The following is a 6,460-nucleotide window of genomic DNA, read 5'->3' as shown; positions in this document are numbered from 1 at the left end:
TCTGGAATCTGAATCTATACAGTACAAATTAGGAATAAGGGAAACAGAAGACATTTTCCCCCAACTACTTCCTAAAAAAGGTTCTTTTTGGAGCAACACCCAAGTCTGATCAAAGGATCTGTTCATCTGTCTCAAGAGCCAACGCTGGAGCCCAGCATGTAGCTAAAAATATGCACTCACCGTCCCAGAAAATTGTATTCATTAGACTCTACCTACAGGTCCTCACCCAGAATCTGCTCTGTGCCAAAGCAGCGTGCTGCTGTTAATCCTCCTTTATAGATTAGGCAGTAAAATAAAGAGGGTGGGGCTGAAATGCAGGGGAAGTCTGCACACGTGTTTGGAAAGGAAGAAAAGGAAAAGCACAGGGATTTCTTGTTCTCTCCTTCATGTTCTGAGTTGCCAGGGTTGTCCAGACACCACTGAGAGATGCAGGGCTTTTTCACATTTACAGTATTTTCACTTCTGCAGGGTTAGCGCTACATGAAAAATGGGAATTTAGAGACAGATCAAACAAATGTTTTTCAAACTGTGGCACATTATTATTTTTGGACCCCCCCCCCCCCCGCCTTCTTTGTATGCCAGGGAGGAAATAATAATTGCAGCTGACATTACTGAGCACTTACTATGTGCCAAGCACTGTGGCAAGCATGTTATGCAGTTCCTTCTTCTAAGACACCTGGAAGGTAGGTCCTTCTGTCACCATCACTTTGCAGAGGATGACATTAAGGCTGTGGAAAGGTGACATAACTTGATCAAGTATGTGGCAAAGCTGGGATTTGAACCCGAAGCTTCTAAAAGTCTTGCTCTTGACATCCATGCCTTAATGCGATCTCTAAAAACTTCCTGTAAAAATATGTTTTACGGCTTTCATTTAAGATTTCAGTGACTGCACCTTAATAACAATTATGTTATTATCTTCCTCTTTATGATCTTCTGCCATCAAACGGTAGGGTTCTCTGAAGGCAGGGACTGTATCTCCCTCACCTCTGCAACCCTTAAAACAAAGTATCTCGGACAGAATAGGAGCTAGAGAATCATTTGTTGAAATGCACTTTAGATTACCTCTGTATCTAAATAAAGCCCATCTAAACAAGTCCATTTCCCAAACACTGGGGTTTTCCTCTTCTTTGTAGCCATCCTCTTCTTGTTTTGTTTTCAAAAGGTTGATTTTGAACTGGAGGGACATTGCAGTTGTCTTGTCACTTAGCGTGATTTGAAAGTGAGAGTCTGTGTAGTGCTTTAGCCTGCCCTCAGCAATCAGGCCTCACACTCACAAGGCTCTGATTGTAGGAGTTGCCTTATTTGCATTGATGAGGATGAGCCAGCTGCTAGAGCATACAGAACTGCACCTGACACAATCACCGAGTTCAGGATTAGCGCGGGGAATCAGGAATCCACTGCGCTGCATGGCAATCTCAGACCTACATTAGAGTCACTCATGCAAAATGACCCAAATTTGCAATGAGCACAATTAGCAATCCAAAGATGCATGTTAATTTGGGGGCCGATATTTTCCTACATTTGCCTAAATTAAAAATAATAAATATACTCTTTCCTAGTTGAGTCTGGGCATGAAAATAATTCAGGGGATTGTGAGTTTGTAAAAAATGTGTAAACCCCGGAAAATGTGGATTTCTTTGGGTAACTAGCCACCCCCCCACCCCACCCCACACACACCCAAGGTATTAAGTTTGGCATCAAATATGGTAAGATCTTTGTGGTGTCATGCTCCTTTTTGAATCAATAGAAAACAGCTATTTATAAGGATAAAAATCCTAAAAATAGCAATAGCTGTAATACGTGGAAAAGGAAAGTCGAAGCTCTAAAAAGGGGATTTGATATTTTATATTATGTATTAATATTTCTGAGGCTATGTTTGGGTCACACATAAGCACAGATATACTCAGTGATTTCAGGATTTTCTAAAAGTGCAAGAGATTATGTTGAATTTTTATTAAACAGAGTCTATAAATCAAATGGAACATTCTCAAACCCTGAACTGTGTTTCCATATGCCTGTAGTCTATAGGTATTGAAATGCTCACCTATACTTTAGGAAAAAAAAAAAAAAACACAACATTTTGCAAAAATTGAATAAATGATCATTCGAAGCAAAAGCATGCAGTTCAAAAGCTAAACCTCCCATTGGAGAACAGAAAATTTAATGAGCTTTTAATGGAATGCAATGCTCAGAGTAGTAAATTATTTGTTAGTTGACGATGCAATCAGCATGCTGATTAAGGTTGCTTGGTTTTTTACTAAACATTAACTGAATGAAAACGGGTAGTCCTTGTTCTGCTTGGGGGGCTTTAAGGAAGCAAATGGACTTTCAGAACAGAGATTGTCAATAAAGGTGAGTGCACTCCAGGTGTCATTTGAATATGATGATAAAATACTTCTGATAAATATTTAAAAGCATTTTAAATCCACAATGTTCGCCTAGTGTATTGTGGACTCTGTTTAAAGAAACAGTGGGCCTTAGCAGGCCTAACAACAATCCCTCTATCTCTCTCTAGAAAGAAATATCTAGATCTGCTTTCTTTTATTGCAAAAGAGAAAAAAAAAGGGGGGGGGGGTGGTATGCTTTGAAAATATAAGCCAGCATGGACTCTGAGACCAAGAACTGTTTGGAATGTGAACCTAAAAAAAAGACAAAAAGGACAAAAATCAAAACAAAGGAAAATATCCTGACAGCAAATAAAGGAAGAGACATCTGTTTCTCTGGATAGATGAAGATAAAATTTTAATTAAGCAGTTTCGATATTCTGATGTTTTCAAATAATTGCTATTAGAATACATATATATTTTTAAATTTATAAATGACGGCATTCTGAGGGCAAGAAGTATTGTGAAATCGGAGTTATATCCTGTCTAATTTAGGAGGTGTGAAGGAGGGAATAAAAGAAAAAGAACAAAAATTGAAAATAAATTATGTGATGCTTCTTTTTGTTTTAAGATGGTTAATACAGAATTTACAAGGTCTATCATTTAGCATATATTAATCTATATACATTAACTTTAAATATTGTTTCTGAGAGAGATTTTGTTACTAAATCTGTTTAAATTGCTAGATTTCTTTTCCCCCTCAAAAGAAGGGTGGGTTTTTTTGTTTGTTTTTCTCTCTACCAATTGCAGAATGATGGGTTTGTAGGTTAATTTTCTTTGAACAGCTACAAAGTTCTTTTTCTATAAATCCTAATTAGTTTCATCATTGGTGATTCTCTGGCAATGATCAGGTACCCTTAATATCCGATAAATAACTACCTCTCACTTTTAACTATTCCTGTTTATGACCCAAGAGGTTAAAAGCCTTTGACTGGCATTTGACTTCTGACCTCATATAAATGTTATCTTATCAGTTCCTGCTTGTTAACTTGTATTGAGTGCTTGTCCCTGATGGCTTTTAGATAAAGGGTTGTGGGCTTTTTTCTTTTTTTTTCCTTTTTAATATATTTCCTATAGGAACTAAACCATTTGCTTTGTTCTATGCCTAGTGCACTTCAGTCTAGAGAGTAACCTGCTATAAATCTGTTATAAAGCCCCAAATATACTTTTATTTATTCTCGACATGATTTTAGTTTAGCTTTATGGGTGGGATTTTATCACTGAGAATATATATTTATTATAATTAATAGCAGTAATTACCAGTGATCTTAATCCTTTAACATGTTAGTCAGGAAGCTGGTTAGCTTGCTATTCTCTCTTTTAAAAAAATGCAAAAGTAAAAAAAAAAAAAAAACAATTTTAGCGTTGCATTTTGTACCAGCATGAGATGAGTTAGAGAGATAATTTATGGAAATCTTGTCTCCCCAGACTTTAGAAGTCTGCCTAATGAGAGAGTCATCAGAAAGATATATCTTTTTTAAAAAATCGAATCCAGACCATGAACAGGGTATTTTCGAACCTTTGGGGAGGAAGGAGGTGGCCTGGCGCCCTCCTTTGCCCTCTGTCCTAAGAATTAAGAAGGATTTCAGCCCTTTATTCCATTTGCAGCTGTGTGTGTTGTTCATACATTCAAGTGTGTATGTGTGTGAGTCTAGCCACTGTGTACAAATCTAAATACATTTGAATGTTTGCATTTTAATCTCTCCATACCTCGATGGCATCGTGAGAGTATTCTAGGCAGATACTGGTGCCTCCGAGGCTGCCTCATTTGCAAATGACCTACAATGTGATTTCTAAACAAAATATTACATTAATTTCTATGTGGAAAATAGGCAGAAAGGAGGGGGAAGAAGGAAGAGGCAGCCATCTTGGAGTCATTTTGCCTTTTAGCCTCCTTTCTCCTCCCAAGGCTCGAGAGTTAGAATATTACCTTTATTTTTAATTGGCCTTGAACGTAATGCAAGGAAGCACATACAAGAGACCTTTGTATTCGTGTTTGGGGTAGAAAAAAGTTGTAACCTCTTTGGACTTTAAATAATAACTGTGACTATAGACAAACTACACCTATTATTCTCAATCCTTCTAAATAAATATACATATAAATGAAGCATATGCCACAGCTTGTAAGAGACCTGTACAAAACCTATTAAGGGAAACAAATGTCTATTTGGACCATTCATTTACTACTATCTAAAGAATTAATATGTCAGTAAAGTTATCTGCCCTTCCTCCTCCCCCATTCTTTCTTTTCTCTCCAAACACACTCTCACATGCACATACACAAACGCACGCATTCAGATACCCCCAATCTGGAGAAATGGCGACCTTGGAAAGTTGTTTTTTGTTTTTTGTTTTTTTTTTAAATAGGGATTCCTTTTGTCTCAGGTCTTAAGTATTTAAGAAAGTAAAAAAAAAAAGAAAAAAGACCAGCTTTTTATTTTTTATTTTAATTTTCTGTGTGTGGAGAGCTGCTCTGGGTCTGTAATGTCCTAACACTGCTTTCATCATGCTCATATTCTGGCAACACACAGGTTTAACACAATTTGTCCTAACTTTTCATTTCAACCATTGCTTTTCTCAAAGTGGTCAGAGTTTAAAGACTGCAAAAGCAAAGGGAAAAGAAATACCACGGCAGGGGGAAAAACAAACCAACCCCCAAACTGGTGCTGGTATTCACAGCATTGACACATTCTCAAATGTTTTCTCTGTAGTTATAACACAAAAGCGCTTTCTTCCCTGTTTTGATGTGTTAAAGACGGAAAGAGAGAGGACACTTGGAAGAGGTAAAATAAGTATTCGGAAGCACAGAGAAGGTGTTTCTTTTCTGAATATCCAGCATGTGTCAATAACATGTAGATGCTTATAGTTTCATATTAATTAAAAATTTTTAAACGGAGAGGGGATGAAAAGTTAAATTTAAGCAAGTTGTGTCAGATCCACTGAACTTTGAGCTATTGCCTTTCTGTGTGTAATTAATTAGAAGTGCATCCGAAGCCAATCATTCTGCTATCTCTGAAATAAGGATATCCAGGATCCTAAGTCCCTCTGAAAAGGGTGTGAGGGGATCAGTAACAAATTAGTATCTAATTCTGGTATTTGGCAGAAGAAACCACAAACTTTATTTTTACTCCTTCAATGTCAGTAATCTGAACTAATTTTTCTAGCCAATATTATTTGCAGATTGTTTTACTGAGTGAAACAAATACGGATTTGAAAGACAAATAATGACCTGATTACTAAACACTCTCTCCTATTCTGATGGCCAGATTCTCTGAGTTGAATCCCAGAGTCCTTTCCTATTGTATTTTGTGTCCTGGCTTTTTTAAAAATAAGATTTAAACATGTAAGCTAGGTCATTTCAAAATTGGTATAAGTTATACTACTGCTTTTTTATATTTAATTATCAATATATAGTGATAAGTCTTGGTATATCCAAAGCAAAAAAAAAAAAAAAAAAAAAAAAGTGTTTACTTACACCAGTTTCTATACCAATCAAAATGAACTCCCCCAAACACTTTTGGTGTAGTATTTTAAATCGTAGTTAGAGGAAGAAGATGAAGGGGAATCAGGCTTTTGGTTTTTCTGTAGAGCTGCATCATCAAGATTTATGAAGTTACCTAAGGGTGTATTAAAATATATTGCTTTTGTACATTTATAAGTTTATAAACTTACCTTAGGAATATATTAAGAAATACAGCCCATTTGTTTTTTTTCCCCCCAATTCCCTGACAAAAATCAAACCTGCTCTGTCTGGAAAAAAAAAAACCCCAGAGACTTCTGTGATATCATGGACTTTTTTGTATTTCAGCAAAGAAGTAGAGCACATAGAGTCAGAAATATCAACGTTTTTAGGACCTAAATTATTACTGTTAAGGCAAGACCTTCCTTTGGCAAGATCGATGGAGACGGATTTCTAATTTCCTTGGTTTCTGTCCTCTCTTTCATGTGTTTTCTTTATTTGTATAAATTAGCTTTGTCCTTTCTTAGTAGAATGTTTAATTTGGGCACATGCTTTCCCAGATAGATTCTCATTCCCACTGCCTCCAACTTGTGTTGGTTTTGGAATGGGAAGTGGT

At 36.4% G+C, this 6,460-nt stretch overlaps 1 long non-coding RNA gene across 1 annotated transcript in view; it reads left to right on the top strand.

Moving 5' to 3' along the window:
* Window positions 1-2,227: 2,227 nt before the first annotated feature.
* Window positions 2,228-6,460, top strand: part of LOC132681197 (uncharacterized) — a 39,614-nt gene continuing 35,381 nt past the window's right edge. Inside the window, exon 1 of the long non-coding RNA XR_009610939.2 lies at window positions 2,228-2,352. This is a non-coding gene — a long non-coding RNA (uncharacterized LOC132681197). The remainder of the gene's footprint in view (window positions 2,353-6,460) is intronic.

Source organism: Panthera onca, chromosome A1, assembly GCF_046562875.1.
Source record: "Panthera onca isolate mPanOnc1 chromosome A1, mPanOnc1 haplotype 2, whole genome shotgun sequence".
In the NCBI taxonomy this organism is placed as follows: Eukaryota; Metazoa; Chordata; class Mammalia; order Carnivora; family Felidae; genus Panthera; species Panthera onca.
This window is presented reverse-complemented; position numbering and strand designations above follow the sequence as displayed.